Genomic DNA, 20,310 nt, shown 5'->3' on the forward strand with positions numbered 1-20,310 from the left:
ATCCAAAATCTAGGAAGGATAAAAATCTCAGAATAAACACATCTCTTTCAAGACATGAAATTATACATCTATATACATAGTTTTATTTGCCCACTTTATCTCAAATTAGGACAAACTTTATTCAGAGTTTGACTAGCCCTCCAGTGAGGAGGACTGCCAGTGTCCCTAGATATAGTTTTCCTGGATTATGAAGGAAAGGATAGTTTTCACATTCTCATAGATTTTCTTTTGTACATATACACATATACATATTCTGATCCATAACTTACTAAATTTTTTAAACAAATATTATAAAATAATGTAGAAATAATTTTTAGTAAAATGTATAAAATTCCTATGTAAATATAAACAGTTAATACTCAGTTACCTACATCAGCACCACCCACAAGATATAAACCCTCTCAACCTTCTAGAAGCCCCATTTCTATCATTGTCCCTTTGCCGTCGTCACCACCTCTTCTTTTTCTCTGGAGTTAGGAAGATTATTTGCATTTTATTCCTTATTTCATTGTTTTTTTTTTAATATTTCTCCACCTATATCTATATCCCTTGAAATATTAATATAGTCTGTTTTTTAATTTATATAGATATAATTATAGTATTTATTTCTTCTTTTGCCATGTATGTCTGTCTTGCTTTTTCTGCCCTTTAATACTCCATCATTCCATGTTTTTCTCTGCTAGTTTGGGAGGGACATACTTTTTTCTCTTCTGTTAGTAGTTAGCCTAGGATTACAACACTGGTTCATATCAATGACTAAAGTGAGTCAAATCCTTTACTTTCTTCCAAGATATTACTTCAGAATATTTTCAATTCATTTATCTCTCTCCTAATGTATTGCTGCCTAGCATTTTAATTTAACACCACTAGACATTATTCTCTTTTATACAGTAAAGGTAGGTTTATATTTGCTCAATGTTTACAGCATTCTTTGTTATTTATTTCTTCCTGAATCTTAATCTTGCATTTTAGAATTATTTTTCCTTCTGCTTGAAGTGTATTCTAAGAAATTCATATATTTAGAGTCTTATGTTAGAAATGTATCTTAGTGTCTGCTTATTTGAAAAAAATCTCTATTTTTCCCTCATTTGGGAAATATATATTTTCTCTGGGTATAGAATTTTGAGTTGGCAGTCACTTCTTTCAGCTCATCAAAAAATATCATTCTACTGTTATCTGTCATCCATTATTGCAATCAAGAAGTCATCTGTTAACATAACTGCTATTCTCTCATTGCTCATAATATTTTTCTCATTATCTTTATTTTTCCACAGTTTTAGGATGATGCCTAGAGACGTCAATATCTTTTTACTTTTTTCTGCCTAGATTGTTATGCTTTCTGAAATTGTTTATTGATGTCATTAATATATTTTAGAAAATTTTCAAGCATTGTTTTTTCAAATGTATCCCCTTTTACATTCTCTTATTTCCTTCTAAGCTTCAAATTAAACCTACATTAAATGTTTCTTCAAATATTTTATACCCTTCCTTGTCATATCTTTCTTTCTTTTTTTTTTTTTTTCAGGTTTCTGGTGAATTTAATGCATGTGTCAAAAAAAATCAAAGGCAGGGGAAGGGTAAATAAAATTATAGTGAGGTCAGGGGAGGATGGCCATGGAGACACACAAAGAGGGGTGATAAATGGCAGAGTGGGGAGCTGGAACAAATGGATTGCTTGGGTGTCACATCAATCCAATCCATAGTCCTCTTCTGGGAAATTTTTGTCTTTTTGAGCTGCATTGCAAGTAATTTATCTTTATTTATCTTCCAGGTCATTATATCAGTCTCTTTTTGTGATATGCAGTATGGATTTGATTTTAATTCTTGCGATGTTTACTTTTAGACATTTGTTTCTTTGTTTGAACTTAGTATGTGATTGTTAATTGTTTCCTGCAAGCATTTTGAAGACTTTATTTTGTTAAAACTTGGAGACATAGTTGTTTTATAATTGATGTCTTGTGATACTAACATCTGAAGTCTGTTTCAGTTGATTTTTGCTGGTTCTTACTAATGAGGCTTTGTTTCTTGTATGTCTGGTTATCTTTGACTGTGTGCTGATCATTTTTATTCAACTATTATCATAGGAATTTCCCTGAGAAAGTATCCTTCTACAGAGTATTTTCCATTTTTTCTTAAGAAGCCTAGGACATTACCAGTAACTGATTACTTCAATCTAAGTTAATAGAATAAAATTTGCAGGTTATACCTACATAATAAGAAGGCTAGAGCTGTGCTACAACTTCTCAGGGACCATGTTGTTTTTCACTTCTATCCTTCTTTTTTTTTCTTTCTTCCTAAACACTGTACTTCTACCAAGAAAGTCTTCTTTATATTCTTTGTATTCACTTGGGATTGGAGAAAGAGAAAAGCTTAATGTTTGGTGTCCATTTTTTTTTAATGAAATCTCAGGCAGAACCTTGTTCCCTTATTCTGTTAGGTTGATTGATCAAAGATAAAATGTGTAATGTAAACAAATGACTATAGGAAAATGCACTTACGTTGCTTTGATGTTTGGTTTCTCTCACTGCATTCAGATTCCCATCCCCCCCAAATATTTCCCCTAGCAGTTCCAACTATCTTTATATACTTTCAATTCTTTTCAGACAATTTTAAAAAGAAATATTTTATCCAGCATTTTTTTTTATTGTTTCCAGTGGGAGAGTTGATCCAGAAACATAGCTTCTCATTACAATCTACCTCACTTTAATGTAAGTATACATTTGGTTAATCAAGTTTGTGCTATTTATATAAGCCTTGGTGGGAAAAGACTTCATAAGAATATGTATTGAAATCCTACAATGAATAGCTTGCTCGTTAGGGCTACATATAAGGCATAGAGATATAGTCAAGATATAGTCTTTGCCTTATAAAATCTCTGCCAAAAAATAGGGTGAGATGAAATAAGAAACATAGTAGAGTTTTTCTTTCTTTCTTTCTTTTTTTTTTTTTTTAGTGAGCGCTCACATGTGAAAGATTTGAACTGGGACTTAGAGGATGGTTATAATTTCAATACATAAACATTTGTGGGCAAGGAATACAGGGCAAATTAAAAACATGAACAATGGCATAAGACGAACCAGCAGAGTCTGTCCACTAAAAAAGAGAAAAGAATCCAGTAGAAACTCTGTAAGATGACCACCAAGGGACTATAACAAACTGGTCAACATATTAAGGTGGTCAATATAAGGGACTAGACCTACCGAACTGATACGTATATATGTTGCATGCCTAGTCTATGAAAATTAGGTCAACTTGAGGTGGTCAGTGTAGGGACTTGGTCAACTATGGAGTTTCCACTTATTTTGTGTCATTGGAAGACAGGATAAGTGAAAAGGATTGAGAAGAGTGCTGTAGATTGTGATTTGCTACCTGGGACAATTCTGTGATAAGGTATGTCAGTATTCTCCAGATAACTTCTTCTTAGAATAATCTATCATGACTATTCTTTTAATAAACATGTATTGAACAGCTGTACAAGCCAGTGTTATGAGTCTTAAAAGAGCCAGACCTACAAGATGGATCAAAGCAAGAGAGGAAACTGGTTAATTTCAGATCATAAAAGCTTCATCTCATTTAGTATAGGAGCAAAAACTTTTGCCTGAAAAACACCTAGATTATTATTTGTTTCATCTGGTAGTAGAGAAACACTAGAGGAACAGGAGTTGTCAGTTTAATTTATCTTCTCAGTCCTTGTATAATACACCTTGTATCTTTCAGATACACTTACCTATTTTAGTATCAGTGAAGCATTTCAATTGGCCCCAACACTTCTGATTCAACTTACCTTCTCAGTATTTTATATACTTCATGATTTTAGAACTTCTGCTTGTTACGCAAGGGAGGCAACTGTAATGTGCATGGTATATGGAAAAGTTGTGTTCCTGGTTTAACAAAATCTATTGATGAAATGCCTCATGGAGAAGAAGCTCTGTAATTTATAGCATCCATTCATTTATTTATTCTAACAACAATTAACTCCTACCAGGTGTGATATAATGCTTTTTCCCCCTAGAGGCAATAAAGATTCCAGATGAATGACAAAGGATTCCTGTTCTCAAAATGCTTATAATATGGTAAAGGAGACAGAATTTTATATATATGTGTATAATTATATATGTATGTATATGTGTGTGTATATATGTTATATACATATGTATGTATATGTTATGTACCTATGTATATGTATATGTGTATATATATGTAGGTATTTTTTTATAATAAGCCATGACAAAAGTGATACAAAATTTCAGACAATATTTAATAAAACCATAGATTTAGCTATAGGTAGTCCTAATAATGGTTAGTCTATGTGTCTTTCCATTTGTTCAAATATTATATCAAATATTACTGACATCTTCTATGTTTAAGTTACTATGCCAGATGTTCTGAAAGATACAAAAATGAATCAGAATGAAGCCCTATCCTTGACAGTCTAGAAACAAATAGAAAGTATGCTCATAAACTGAATAATTCTAGTGAAAAAATGAACATTGTAGTTGTTGTAAAATGGCATGAACAGAGGCATGCGTTAGTTTCATGGTAACTGAGATGGGAGTGATTGCTTCCATCTGGAAAGGTTTTTAATTATATTCATAGAGAGAATGACATTTTAGGATGACTAGGATTTTGATGCAGTGATAGGAGAAAAAAGCTTTATGTAAAAATAAGTATTAGTAAACAGGGAAAATTATGTCCTTAATTTATGTTTACTTTACAGATATGTACCAATCTCTCGCCTTCCCCTCATTGCACTGTGTGCTAGTTACTGCTCTTGAAAACATTTTAGTAGAGCTTCTCTGATGTCTGGAGTGAATATTCCCCAGTATAGACTACTTTGTTTATCTTTTGCTAGATGCCTGGGAACAGTGTCAGTGAGCGATATCTTCAAAACAAAGTTGAGCAACAGCACTGTAGAACAGTAAGTAGTCTAATTTTGCTAGAAAGTTTGTGTGGGACTGGTTTATGAAGAACCTTGATTGAGAGAAGAGATGATTGAATTCTCTAAGAAATATAGAGCTTTTTGTAGCTAATATGAAATCTCCTCATGTTAGGACTGACTCAGTTTTCAGGGACATGTTTGGGAAATTAAGGTGTATTTTTTTCTATTTTTAATAAGAAACACATATAGAACTTGTTACATTATCTGAGAGGCATGTTCTAAAATTTTATGCAGATTGACAAAAGCAATAAGGCCTGAGCTCTTATTGATAAAGAAAAGGGCAAAATGGCTAAGTTTATCATAATTTTGGTTTAATGCATTTAGTAAATCACAAAGTATCTTTTCACTGACAAAATATTTTTATTGTCTTATATGTCTTTGACCTTCATGGTCATTTCTAAAAAAGTTCTAGGCCATAGAGAATAAGCAGGGCAATTCATGCAAGGAGAATTGAAAATATCCGGTCCCAAGAACACAGGTATGTCACCTGTAAAGCAAACCTGGAAGCAGTTTTCTGTGACTCCAGAATATTTTTTCAGGGTTACGCCCCACTATTACAGAATAAATCCATCTTGTAAAGTCTTTGCAGTTTGAGAATTTTTTCTTGTATCCACTGCCACCATCCATGGGACGAACTCAGTCTCATTGTTAGGTGGATGAGATCCACCGTTTCCACTATGTTCAATATTGCTCAGAAAACTTAGTATCACTTTTGACATACACTCAAAAGCATTAAACATGTTTTAGGGAATATTTTTTCTCTAAAATTATGTGGTTATAAAGTCAGTATATTAAAAAATTGTTTTTCATTTTACATTGCATTAATATGTACTTTTTACCAAAGGAAACAGCTGGCAAAGTTTCTTCTTTTTAAATTGCATATGTATGGAGTATAATGGGATGCTTTGATAAATATATATATTGAGGAATAATTAAATCAAGGTAATTAACATATCCACCATTAACTTACCATTTTTTTGTGATGAGAACATTTAAAAATCTATTCTCTTAGCAAGTTTCAAGTATATGATATACTATTTTTAAGTATAGTTAGCACACTGTATGATAGATCTCCAGAACTTAATTCCTCTTATTTAATTGAAATTTTGTACACTTTGATCAAAATTTTCTCACACCCTTCCATCCCCAGATGTTAGAAACCACAATTTCACTCTCTACTCCTTCTATGAATTTGACTTTTTATGCTTCAGACTATACTATAAATCTATAGTGATCAAAACAGCATGGTACTGGCACAAAAAATAGAGAGGTAGATGTATGGAAAAGAATTGAGAACCAAAAGATGAACCCAGACACTTATTGTCATTTGATCTTTGATAAGCCTATCAAAAATATAATTTGGGGGAAAGATTTCCTATTTAACAAATAGTGCTGGGTAAATTGGCTGGCGACTTGTAGAACACTGAAACTGGACCCACACCTTTCACCTCTAACAAAAACTGACTCTCACTGGATAAAAGACTTAAACTTAAGACATGAAACTATAAAGATTCTCGGAGTGAGTGCAGGGGAAACACTTCAAGAAATTGGCCTGGGAGTATACTTTATGAAGAAAACCCCTGGGGCAACTGAAGCAACACCAAAAAATACACCACTGGGATCTGATCAAACTAAAAAACTTCTGCACTGCCAAGAACATGGTAACTAAAGCAAACAGACAGCCCTCAGAATGGGAAAAGATATTTTCAGGTTATGTTTCTGACAAAGATTTAATAACCAGAATCCCCAGAGAATTCAAACTTATTAATAAGAAAAGAACAAATGATCCCATTTCATTGTGGACAAGAGACTTAAATAGAAGCTTCTCTGAAGAAGACAGGCACATGGTCTACAGACACATGAAAAAATGCTACTCATCTTTAATCATCAGAGAAAAGCAAATCAAAACAACTTTGAGACATCATCTAAGTCCAGTAAGAGTAGCCCACATAACAAAATCCCAAAATTACAGATATTGGTGTGGATTTGGAGAAAAGGGAATACTTCTTCACTGCTGGTGGAATGAAACCTAATACGTTCCTTTCAGAAGAAGTTTGGAGAACACTCAAGGATCTAAAAGTAGACCTGCCATTTGATCCCATAATTCCTCTATTAGGATATATTCCTCTATATATCCAAAAGACCAAAAATCACTTTGCAACAAAGATATTTGCACCAAATTATTCATTGCAGCTCAATTCAGAATTGCCAAGTCATGGAAGAGGCCCAAGTACACATTAACCCATGAATGGATTAATAAATTGTGGTATATGTATACCATGGAATACTATGCAGCCTTAAAAAAGGATGGAGACTTTACCTCTTTTATGTTTACATGTATGGAGCTGGAACATATCTTTCTTAGTAAAGTATCTCAAGAATAGAAGAAAAGGTATCCAATGTACTCAGTACCTTTATTAAACCAATTTATAATTAGTCACACTTCCTTATGAAAGATAAATCACAACTATAGCCCTGGATGAAAGAGGGAAGAGGAAAAAGATGGGAGGAGATGGGAGAGGTTTGATAGAGGGTGGGTAAATGGGGGGAACACACCTATGAAGTGTATCGCAAGGGAACAAGTCAAATCTATCAAGTATAGAACACAAATGTCTTAACACAATAATTAAGTAAATGAGGTGAAAGCTATATTAATTAGTTTGATGTAAGCATTCCAAATTATATAAAAAATGAACACATTGTACCCCAGAAATGCATAAATGTTTTCATGATATATGTGTATATGTCTTAATAAAAAGAAAAATAAAGAAAGAATTTCACTTTTTAAAAATTTTATTTCTAATGACAGAAAACTTTACGAAGGCTTTGAATAAACGGTTAACTTGTTCAAACCACTCATTCAGCCATAACCTCAAAAGCAAAAAAGGTGTAGTATAAAAAGCCTCATTAAAATAATCTGTTTGCTTTTTTAATATTGTTTACTTCCCGTGTGAATAATGAACATAAGCATTAATTAAATAATGCAATGCTTACAATACTCATCCACTGTAGTATAACTTTAACAACAAAACAAACTTATATATGGAAGTAAAATGATATGATTTAGCAAAAAGATGAAAATAGTTTCAATCAGAAAACTATTCATGAATTATTGAGTATTCTTCCGTGCAAAATGAATATAGAATGATTTTATCTTTGTAGAGTGAGTACTGAGCCTTATTCCGACCCCCGCTCAAGAATCTCATGAAAAATGGAGAGGCAACAAGAGAGCTACCAAGTTTAGCCTAATGAAGGCATTTAAAATCTCTGTTTATATTTTAATTTTTATAATGGTAGTCCTCTTGCAAAGTGAGCATGGTTATCATTGGTGCAGCTTATTAGTATAGCCATATGTATTGCATCATCATATGGCCTCATCAAACATTTAATAATTAGGAAAACAGGTTACAGTCCAAAATCTAGAGAGTAGTGGATAGAGATGGAAATAAAGAAAGAAACAAAAGAAATTAAATTCTAGTGTTTTATTAATGTAAGCTTTGGAAAGAAAAAAAAGGAGATCAAGTGATCAATATTACTATAAATGAAGCCAGGTTCTCTAGTTATAATTTTCTCAAGATTTGGCCATTAACCATAATAAATTCTAATTCTTATATAATTTTTAATAACCACAAAAATCCATGAAATTGATAGAATGCTTTATAAATGGATAATAGTTTACTGTCCCTCAATAAACCTCACCTTAGGCTCTCTCAGAAAACTATTTTAATTATAAAGCTTGCCTCTCTGTGGTTTATCATTTTGGTCAGTGTAATGCATCTGTTTTGGAGCTTACATTTTTCTAAGATAAAATAAACTTTAATCCCAGAGTGTATTTCTTAATTTATGGACTATATGTACTTAGTCTTCCTTAAAAATTCCCTACTAAATTGAACTGCTCTGGGAAGCAGCATATCATATTAGGTAGAAACAGAGGCTTTCAAGTCAGACCACCTAGGCTAGGAATCCCAGGTTCACATATTTGCAGCTGTAATCTTGGTTGTCTTATTTGCAATATGAGGGTTAAAAGAGTACCTATCTCCTCGAGCTACTTGTGAGAAAATTGGAGTAATGTGCCTAGCACCTAGAAAACACAATAAATCGTAATTATATTTATTATTGCAGTTATTACTACATGAAGCAATGGAGTGTGGTGGGTAAGAGCAGAGGCAGATGAGAGAAGGAGAAAGAGAACCTGGGAAAAAGCCTAATGACCTTTAAAAGGCTTAAGCTAAGAGGTGTCCTATTGTTTCTGCTCAGATGCCAGTGGTGGGACTAAGTAATTGGTCACATTTTGATGCAAAAGGAGATAGTGAAGAAATGGAATCTCCAGCTGGTTTGCTGCTTGCAGTGACAGCTCTAGACCCCTGAAGAGAGAGCACAGCACACATTTTGGTGGAGAACTATCCGTCTCTGCAACAAGAGCAAAACTAGCTGTCTCAACCCTATTTTTTTTTTTTTTTGAAAACAAACAATCACATAAACAAAGCTTTATGGGAGAGGTACTTGTACAAATCAAGGACACAGAGAATGAACTCAGAAAGAAATGAGGCTGGAAATGACAGGAAATAGTTCCTGGGATGTGTTTCCAGGACGGTGTCCACTCTGGCTGCTACTGTGCAGGGAGCCTCAGCAGACAGGTGCGCTGCTCAGCTGGAAAGGGAGCTGCAAAGGGACTGTGTAGGAAAAGCTTAAAACAATTTGTAGGCTGGGCGGCGCCTGTGGCTCAGTGAGTAGAGCGCCAGCCCCATATGCCAAGGGTGGCGGGTTCAAACCCGGCCCCGGCCAAACTGCAACAAAAAGAAAAAATAGCCGGGCGTTGTGGCGGGTGCCTGTAGTCCCAGCTACTCGGGAGGCTGAGGCAAGAGAATCGCGTAAGCCCAAGAGTTAGAGGTTGCTGTGAGCCGTGAGATGCCACGGCACTCTACCCGAGGGCGGTACAGTGAGACTCTGTCTCTACAAAAAAACAAAAACAATTTGTAGGAGGGAGGGAGCAGAAGGAGTGACAGAATTTATCTTCCACATTTCTTCCGATTTCTTCACCAACCAGAGTCTTCACTTGCCTGCTTCTTAAGGGCCCTGGCCTCACCCTCACCCAATGAGGGGCATCTGAGGTGGGTTCAGTGAACAACAGGAGAGACTCTGAGGAGGCACCTGAGACATCAGAAATATACCCAAGATAGTCACCTTGAGGAAATAAATTAGCCTTTTTGTGTAATGTAAATGTAAAACTGTATCAGCTTATAACAAAAATAGACTGAGTAGAAGCTATTATATTTATTATAACAAGATTTTAATTCAGAAATAAATGCTCATTTCTTGAAAAAGAGAGAATACTTTCTCTTCAAAAATAAACAAAAACACCCAACATTCTAGTACCCCAAATCACTAGCAAAGTTTTATTTTTCTGAAAATCTGGTTTGATTTGGGCATGTAATATACTGAGAAATTTCATTGAAGAAGCAGTTCCAGTTATTATTGACATCATTTATATTCATATACATAAAACTCACATCTTATAATCAAAGTATCATCTTCTATGGTGACAGGGGCCATACTTTAGACATTAATAAAATCAGGTAACCATTCAGCACTCTTTACTAAATCATTTGGCCCAAATGAGAATTTATAAGTGAGTTTTATCCTCCTCCATGAACAATTTTCCAGAATCAAAACTAGTTATGTGATAAAACTTAATCCCTCTAATCAGATTTTATATTTCACGTGTAAGAATGATAAGGACCATTTGAGTCTATATTCTGGAATAGCAATTAATCCAAAATAAAAAGATGGCAGCTAATAACCTGTTGCATAAACTCTGAGCTTTGTCCATTATTTTAAGCCACATCTAGTAATAAGGGTGGAGGATGAATGACCAGAGGATTGTTGCCTACATACATGCACAGTCTTCATCGTGGAAACTACCACCATTCAAAACCTGACCTTTGATATTTTATTAGTACACATTAAAAGACAATGGACCCCAAATATCCCATGAAAAATGGAAAACTTAATCTGAATCAGAGACAAAAAATATTAGAGAGAAAATACTCAATCAGTTATTATCGGGAAATGATGAAGATGGACTAAGAGAATAATAAACATCAGAAGTGGATAAGACCTAGGATCAATTTTTAATAACTTCATATCACTCCAACAAAGAGGCTTTTATATTGTCCAAAAAGCAGTCACTTTTACATAATTCTATTTCAGTATTTTAAAAATCAGTCATTTCCATTTTAAGTTTACCCCCAGAAGAAATATATGTGCATTCTTCAATTTTTAAATTCATATTTAGTCAGTTTTTTAAAAGTTTATTTTTATAATGATGTACAATATGATCCATTGGCATCATGCAGTTTATTAACAGACTTTTTTCTTATGTTTTATAGCTGTAGAATCAGAAATACGTTTTCTATTAAAGGAGTCTTTAATTTCAGGCTTCTTGAATAAAATCTTGATCATCTTCCAAATAAATTCTACAACTTTTCTGAACTACTTATTCCAGTGCTTAACACTGAAATGCTGAAAATTTTCCCTTCTAATAATTCCTAGGCCTTTCTGCTGTAGCTTTGTGAATATGAACTACTGATCAGTACAATTTTTACACAGTCCTCTCTCTACTTGTCTCAATTTTCTCCTCTGAGGTTAAATGTATTTGTTGGTTTTAATCTTACTCAAATAAATTTACATTTATCTTTGATACTTATGAATCCACACCAAATCTTTATTTGCTTCAGTTCTTGCCTACAATCAGTATAAGTGGAAACATTGTGCTTTAACTTCCTATGCATTTCCCACTTTGTAAATCTCATTCTGAGATGTATTATTTGTTTTTGTTAACATATTGGACTAACCCAGATATTTTTCATTATAATTCTCCATGCAGTTCATCAATTGTTTCAATAGTATCTGTTGAACACTTATTGTGGGCCACTTGGCTAGATTTTGAAAAAATAAATGTAAGACAAACCCAGTTATCTGACTGCATAGCTGGAGGGAAGAGTCAGCCCCCCAAATGGTTACAATGTGTGAATAACAGAGTGTTGCAAACGAGTATGTTTTGAAGTAGGAGAAAGGGAAAGGAGTGACTTGCCCAACAATAAGGAGAACCTGTGGAGACCTTCTTGGAGTTGCATTGTGAAAATGAGCAGGCAAGCAGGCTGGGTTGAAGAGGGAGATAAATGTATTCTGGGTGAAAAGAATGAATGCATGTTCACATCCCAAAAGTATATAATTGTGGAAACGTGTTGTATTTGGTTGCTGCCATGGCTATAGCTAATGTGGACTAATGAGGAGAATAATTGGAAAAGGAATGAAAACAAGAAGGATGGGGAGGAGAGGATACAAAGCAGCCTGTATGTACCTCACTGATAGATTTGAACATTATCCTGTCAATAATATGCTTTCCAGGAAAATAATGTGAGGTTTGTAATTTAGGGGGGAAAAAAAGTCAAAAAAGTGAAGAATGAACTGAAAAGATTTTTATTGGTCACAAAGGCAAGAGCTAGAATAATTTAGGTGGGAGAAAATAAAAACTCAATTGAGGTTATGATCATGAGATGGAGAAGATGAAGCTAATTCTGGAATTGGGGCTGCTGTGCCTTTTGATTTTGGATGGCAAGAGAAAGGGGGAAGGGTTAAAAAATTTTCAGGTGAAATTATTAGTGATTATTTTTGAAGACAAGCCATAAAGAAAAGGGGCCAAGTCTGTGAACACAATGATTCCACTGAAGAGTCTGTGCTATCCTCTAGTGACGGCGTAGAAAAGGCCTGAGAGAGGGACGGAGGGAGGGGGGTGGGGCCTTGGTGTGTGCCACACTTTCTGGGGGCAAGACATGATTGCAAGAGGGACTTTACCTAACAAATTCAATCAGTGTAATCTGGCTTATTGTATCCTCAATGAATCCCCAACAATAAAAAAGAAAGAAAAAACAGTTCTGGCATGTGGAATAAGCTGTGGGCCAGAGTAACCCCCCGAGGAGTCAGCAAATGACAGGTGATGGTACAGGACTGGGAACATGACTGACACCCCCTGGAAGCAGTGAGCTGGGAGAGATAACAAGGGCCTAGAAGAATATGCCAGGGCTTACCAACAATTAGGAAGTGGGGAAAGGAAGAGAAGTCAGTGAAAGAAAAGAGAAGGAAGAGTATAAAAAGAGAAAGAATTTGGTCTCAAACTCATCAGCTCAGGTGATTCACCCGCCTCAGCCTCCCTGAGTGCTAGGATTACAGGCATGAGCCACCATGCCCTGCCCAAAGAGACATAAAAAGTGAAAGAATTTGGAAAGAAAATATGGTATTTTTACAGCTCAGGAACAAGAGGGTTTTAAGGAAAAAGGTCAACAGAAGCTAACGATACAGAGTTCAGAATACAGAGTTCAGGTAAGATGCTGATGGGAAAGAAGGGCACCAGATTGTTTTTTTTTTTTGTTTGTTTGTTTGTTTGTTTTGTCAGATCTGAAAATGTCTTTATTTTTTTTAGAAAATGGATTCCCGGAAGGTTAAAAAGCAATACCAGAGAGTATAGATGCAGAATTGGACGTAGTCATTCAAAGCATTCAAGTAAGAATATGGCAATATAAACATCCAAAAAGCATCCCTTAGATGTTCAAAACAAAATGTTTAAGTCATTCCTAACTAAGCTTTATAGCATTTCCTAGACAGGAGAAAGTAAAACAGTTAACATTTGAAAAGTCCTGAAAGCTTTTTCCTTGGTTAATTAGACCGTTTGCCTTTGATCAAATTCCTTCTTTTTTAACATGAATAAAAAGTATTACAAAGGTCCATGGTTAAAACAGACAACATGTTGCAAATTAATTCTAGTATAATGTATTCCAACAAAGCTTAGAAAATAAAGATGTTGAGGTGGCTTTGGACTAAGTTTAATAGTCATCTCCTCTGCTGACAACTTCTTTGCATGTTGGACGCAACAGTATGGTATGTTCAAACTGTGCTGTACATGATCCTTTAATGTCACATAATGGTGGATATGGATCTACAATGCCCGAGTCACACAGATTCTTCAGAGCCATTAAATATTTACTTTCTCCTAAGCGATCAAGCCGTCTGCGGCAGAAGGCAAGGGTGCCGAAGCCTTATCGGCACATGTCCAACATCAAAATTTTTCACGTAATGTGAACATTCCATGTCATCATGAACAACACCTTTTCCTGTACTACCAAAGGGTTCAATTGCATACACTTCTCCTTCTTCCATTCTTGTTGCCTCTCTTTTCACCATGGGCACTGTTTTCCCAGCATGTATTCTATACTGCCCAATTGAATGTCCATTCAGATTACGGATTGGTTTCACTTGTTATGTCTTCCCATCTATTTCAACTTCATAGGATTCCATAACTTCTTAGATGGCCTCCCCAATGTCTATGATGTTCACATAGACGAACATCAATTCCAGCACACTTTATTCCAGTATTACTAGCATCCTTTACAGTTTTTAATAATGTATCATATTTGGGATTAAAAGTGACAGTAAAAGCACAGTTAATAATCCTACCACTTATGCATGTTCCAAAATCTATCTTACAGATGTCATTATACTGTAATACTGTTGTGTCACCAGCATTGGGAGTATAATGGGCAGCACATTTATTGAGAGAACACCCAGTAGGAAATGCCAGGCCTGCATTTAATCCATTCTCTTTTATCAATTTGCGTAAACAGTCTTCTAACTTTTCACAGATTTCTATCATTGTCATCCCAGGCTGGATCCAACTCATAACATATTTTCTAACTTGTCGATGTGCTTCTGCAGCTTCTCGAAAATCATTCCAAATCTCTTCACTGGCCTGATCTAAGGCTTTCTTTTCTCCACTTGTTTGCAAGCAGCTGTTTGCCCATCTTGTGTGGGTGATATTCTCACTCTTGTCCTTTGGGAAATACACCATTGGGATACAGGTCACATATTGGAACTGAGGAAGGGTCTGTTTGAACTTTTGATCTCTCCTTCCTTCCTTCCTTCCTTCCTTCCTTTTCTTCTTCTTCTTCTTCTTCTTCTTCTTCTTCTTCTTCTTCTTCTTCTTCTTCTTCTTCTTCTTCTTCTTCTTCTTCTTCTTCTTCCTCTTCCTCCTCCTCCTCCTTCTTCTTCTTTCTTCTTCTTCTTTCCAGTTGCTCCATCCCCATCACCATCTCCATCTTCATCATCATCATCTCTTTCTTTTTTTCTTCCAATACTTGTTTTTCCAATTTCTTGCTACCTCATCCACTGAGGCTCCTGATTCTTTATCAGGTTCTTGTTGCCCTACTGCAGCAGCCCCTTTACTCTTCTTCTTCTTCTTCCATCTTTTTTTCTTGGCTGCTTCTTCAGCCATAGAGGCAGCTTCCTCCTCCCTGTCATCTGCATCCAAGTCACCATTCAGGTGGCTCCCGAGGCCGCTGCCTCCTCCACACCCGCCATGTTGCCTGAGAGAGTGTGAGGGAATGAGAGCGGCACCAGATTGTGTTGATCTGAATGGTCAAGACCTTTTAGAAAAGTCAGATGTCAGTGGTTAGGAGAGAATGGAACATGATCAGACAGAATGTGAATGCAAAACAAGGAAGAATCTGGCAATAATGAAAGGGAAATAGGTAAGACCAAGAAAAAGTCAGGTTGTGGAGCTGATGCTTGCTTTTCCTTTTTTTTTTTTTTTGGTACAAAGAATTGAATTGAGCATAGTTACAAGCTAAATGATATAATCCATTTGAGAGTAGGAGAAAGGGACAGCTCAGAAAATAAGACACAAGATTGGATAAAATTAGGAACTAGAGAGGTATAAGCTTTGAGCTCCCTTTGGGGCAAGACAGGGCATGCCTTGTGGGTCATGTTGATACTGGTAGCAGCAACTTGTCATATCCAGGCAAGCAAGTTCATTAGGTAAGAGTCACAGATCCAGGCCTGGAATTTGGAAGCCAGAGGGAAAGTGAGAAATGTTGACACTTACAGAGAAAAAGTAAAATATGTGAATACTTGTTCTTGGACCTAAAAAAGGCATTGATTTTTAGGTAAATAAACTAGTAGGAGGAAGATAGAGGTATGGTGGGGAGGCCATGTATTCTGTTGTGATCAAGGACTTGGAACTTGGAGTCAGATAAAAGTGAGTTCATATCTCAGGTGGGGCACATCCTGAGTGTGTGATCTTACATAAGGCACCTGGTCACTACCTGTTTGAGATTGTTCATGTGTAAATTGAAGGCAATAGTAATATTTTTATCAGATTGTTTTAAGGGATAAATGAGATATCAATATAAAGTGTTCATAGAGCAAGATAGGAAGCTGTCATTAAAGTTTATATATTTTTTTATTTTAATTATACAAACTAAATATGAAAAGTGTGAAAATTTGCGAATTTTCCAGCACAAAAACTCCTTGATGTCTGTGAAGTAGGAGTAAATCACTGGATGGGGCAGACTAATGAGGCCCAAAGCTTTGGAAAAGAGGTGTCATGAGGAAGAAGAGAAAGGGACCAGAAACACATCAAAAGTTTACCCAGCAAAGTCGAAGACCCAGCCGAAGGAGGTCTTGTTAGTCCAGTATTCGGTGGTATGAGAAAGATCACAGAGGGACAAGCAGATGAGAAGGGTATCAGTGGAGGGAGTTGCTGACTGTTGAATCAGGGACCACTGCTGGTCACAAAAGAAGTGAACTCCAGAGGGGCTTGAGAGGCTGGGAGACTGCACAAAAGTGGATGATTTCAATAACTTCAGAATCACACATGACAACAGAGTGGCAGTGAAGAAAGCTCTGGAAGTGGGATTTTGGAGTGAGAAGCAGCACGAAGACTTCTGAAGTGGAGAGGAAGTGAAGGGATGAGATCAGGAGGAATGGAAGAGACAGGGCGATGTGCAGAAGGTGCTCAGGTGGATGATGCCATGAGATTATTGAGAGAGTTCCGAGGGCAAGAAACCTGAGCCAGCTGCCATGTGATTTAGTCCATGATGCTGACAAGAACATTTTCGAGATTGACATCACTAGAGTATGATAAGACTGTGGAAAGCTTAGAATGCTTTTTACCCACAGGTTTCCTCTGTATCCTATGGAGTCTACAGGTAATATTACAGATACTGAGGCTAATATGGGATCCATAAAGAAGAGCCAATATTTTCCTTTAACCTGGAGGCCCAGTGCCCAGCAAAGTGACTCCCACATTGATACACAGCAGGTGTACAATAATTGCTCAGTGAATGATCCGTGACATCCCACATTCTATCTAAATATGAGTCCATTAAACCGTTTGTCACTTCTAAATTACAAACCAAAGACTTCATACCCATTGGGAAAAAAATACAAATCTTAATTTTTGTAAAATTGGAATTTTAAAATACCCAAGTCTCCCTTCCAAATCACAAATGATAGTTGCATTTTGGTATTTTTCCTTCATTCATTAATTCAGCAAATACTCATTGAACAACAACTATGGGCCAGGCAATCTTCCACACATTGGGAAAAACAGTGGAGGGAAAGGCAAACAAGGCCCAAGCTCAGGGAGCTTAATTCAAATGGAGGGGGGGTAGGACACAGACGGTCAGCATATAAAAATATATATGTTAATTTCTGCCGGGAGGAGGGCTGCAGCAAAATTAAAATAAGTAGTGAGCCAGAGAGTAACCAGGAGCACTGAAGCACAACTCTTTTATACAAGACAATCAGAAAACACCTCTAACAAGGTGACATTTAACTGGGACCTAATGGGTAAGAGGGAACTGGCCATGTGAAGATCAGGAAATATTCTAGGCAAAAAGGTAGGGCAAAGGACCTACTGCGAGATCAAGTTTAACAGAAAAGGACAAAAGCAAGATCACTATGCCTGTCCTAGAGTCTAGTGTGCAAGCCATAACTTTCCCCAAATTCATACATGCTTAAGCATGAGTCTGAGCACAGCGTATAGGCAAATTTCAAGCCCTGCGTAGTGGTGAAGAATAGGCTCTGAGCGACACTGCCGGCATCTAAATCCTGGCCCCTCAATTTCTAGCTCTGTTATCTTGAGGAAATTTAACGAATCATTTGACACACTTTCTTACCTGAAATATGGTAATAATAAGAATACCTACTTCATAAAGCTGCTGTAAGATTTAAATGAATTATTAATAATAGTTGTAAAGAACTTAAGGAAGGGTTTGACACATAAAAAGTGCTTGTTATATAAAATATATTATATATATAATACTACATATAAGACTGTATTATATAGAAAAGATAATCCCTTTGTTATTATTAGTGATTATTTTTGTTGGTTCTGAGTATCACCTAATTTAATTAACTCTATAGGAAGGATGTCGTTTTTAATTTTCCTGCATCACAAATCACCTAACAATGAACACCATAATCATACTTTGAGATTTTCCACAATAGTAATCGCCTGGCTGGCAAAGTGTGGGTAAATCATTAAACACTTTCATGGATCAAAATATGAGGTATTTAAAGGTGATGGCAAATCTTGAGGAATTTCTTATGAAGTCACTATTAAATAAAAAAGGGAAAGGCAGGTATATTATAACTTTTATCCTGTCAACTGAATTTATCCTGCAGGAAACTTATGCTTGGCTTGTACAATGTTTTGAACAAAAATTATACAGTTGTCCCCCCCCAAAAGCCCTCACAACTTATTTTTTAAAATTCCAGAGATGTGGCTTCTGACAAATAGTATTTCTATTAAGCTCATAGAATTAGACAAAATAGTTATGAGGCAACATATGTGACAGATAATATCTTTCAATATTTTTACCATTATATTATTATTTTATGTATTATGCTCACGTTCATGTTGAAAACATTGCCCAAAAAACTATTATAGGCTATGTATATTAAAACTGATAAAGTAATGGTTTTTCTTTAATAAATTTTAGTTACTAAAAATGTTTAATAATTGGAGTTATGAAAATTTAAAATTATATGTGTGACTCACTTGTATCAAATGAAAATAAGAAGCAGCAAATATAAATGATATTCCTATAAATTTATTATTATGAATTATCAAAATAAAAACAAATTTTAACTAACATCTACACTGTAATTGGGTAATGATAAAGAAACTATACATTATAATCTATTTAGTATATATTACATTTATTAAATAAAATTATACATATACTTACATGTATAATCTTAATATCTAAATTGTGAATTTCCAGAAGGCATAGTTGGTACAATAAATACAGTATTTACTGAGTTTGTTAATATAGGAAACACAAACCTAAAAGGAGTCTTTGAGATTAATTAATCTGCCTGCTCACTTCTCAGATGATGTATGTAACAAGGCTCTAAATAACGTTTCTAAAGTCACAAAACTAAAAATTAACAATTTTTCGCATTATAGTATGATTTATTAATTTTTCTTTTCCTTTAAAGTCTAATAATTTGTGACTTACAATGGTTTTATGTTATCAATTGAATAGCAATATTCCACATTTTTGAGTAGCAGATTTTAAACTTTTTTTAATAATTACTAAAAACACTATTTCAAAATGTCAACATTTTAAATATTAATTTTTTCTATTATCTATAATGAGTGATATAATTTAAAAAATAGACTTCTAATTTTATATGGTAAAAATTATAAAGTCTCAGGCAGCGCCTGTGGCTCAAAGGAGTAGGGCGCCGGCCCCATATACCAGAGGTGGTGGGTTCAAACCCAGCCCTGGCCACAAAAACGGCAAAAAAAAAAAAAAATTATAAAGTCTCAAATGAAAAATTCCTTCAAATTAGGTTTCCGGGAGATTGGAGCAAGGCTTTATATTATAACTATGTATAGCTACTAACTCAATAAAACCTATTTTCTTTGAAATGTATCTACAATGTTATATGCTTTTTAATCTTATTTCATTTTGGTTTACAGAAAACTGGGCACAAAGCAGAAAGTGTGGATTTGTATGGGGCACATATAGAATGGGCCAAGGAAAAATCAAGCAGAAAGAATGTCTTTCAGGTAAGAATGCTACATATATTCAGTTTATTCCTATTTCCTCTAAATCAGAGCTTTCTTGAGTAATCAAAGTAAGATTACCTTCTTGTGATGTGTTCATGTGCAAGAACTAGTTTTCTGAAGGTTATTACGAAAAATTGACTTGTTGAATCTTGTGTTTGGTTTGTTGTTTTCCCCTGATGATTAGTTGCTATCTGAACACAAAATATCTGTCGTGCATGAATTAGTTTTACACACAGATCATTGAATTTTGTGCTATCTTTTATGGTTTGGGGTTTAATTGTGTTGGAGTTAGAAAATGCTTAACAAATGCTTTTAATATAGAATTTTCAGATACACAGAAACTAAGAGTCACTAATGATAAGCTACTGTTGTTCATAGACACTCCTGCCTTTTAGTCATTAATTATATCACCAGTGTAACTTAAAGGATGGAAAGGGCTGAATGGATAAAATGA

The 20,310-nt window shown here is 35.1% G+C and overlaps 1 long non-coding RNA gene and 1 pseudogene across 2 annotated transcripts in view; one reads left to right on the forward strand and one right to left on the reverse strand.

The window, feature by feature from the left end:
- The window catches only part of LOC128579120 (uncharacterized), a 38,917-nt gene extending 19,066 nt beyond the window's left edge, over nucleotides 1-19,851 (forward strand). Inside the window, exons 3-6 of one of the 2 annotated variants that reach the window (XR_008378050.1) lie at nucleotides 2,655-2,708; nucleotides 3,322-3,390; nucleotides 4,853-4,918; nucleotides 19,767-19,851. This is a non-coding gene — a long non-coding RNA (uncharacterized LOC128579120). The remainder of the gene's footprint in view (nucleotides 1-2,654; nucleotides 2,709-3,321; nucleotides 3,391-4,852; nucleotides 4,919-19,766) is intronic. The other variant, XR_008378051.1, reaches the window with a different exon arrangement.
- On the reverse strand, nucleotides 13,770-15,352 carry LOC128579119 (methionine aminopeptidase 2-like; annotated as a pseudogene).
- Nucleotides 19,852-20,310: the final 459 nt, after the last annotated feature.

Source organism: Nycticebus coucang, chromosome Y (assembly GCF_027406575.1).
Source record: "Nycticebus coucang isolate mNycCou1 chromosome Y, mNycCou1.pri, whole genome shotgun sequence".
In the NCBI taxonomy this organism is placed as follows: Eukaryota; Metazoa; Chordata; class Mammalia; order Primates; family Lorisidae; genus Nycticebus; species Nycticebus coucang.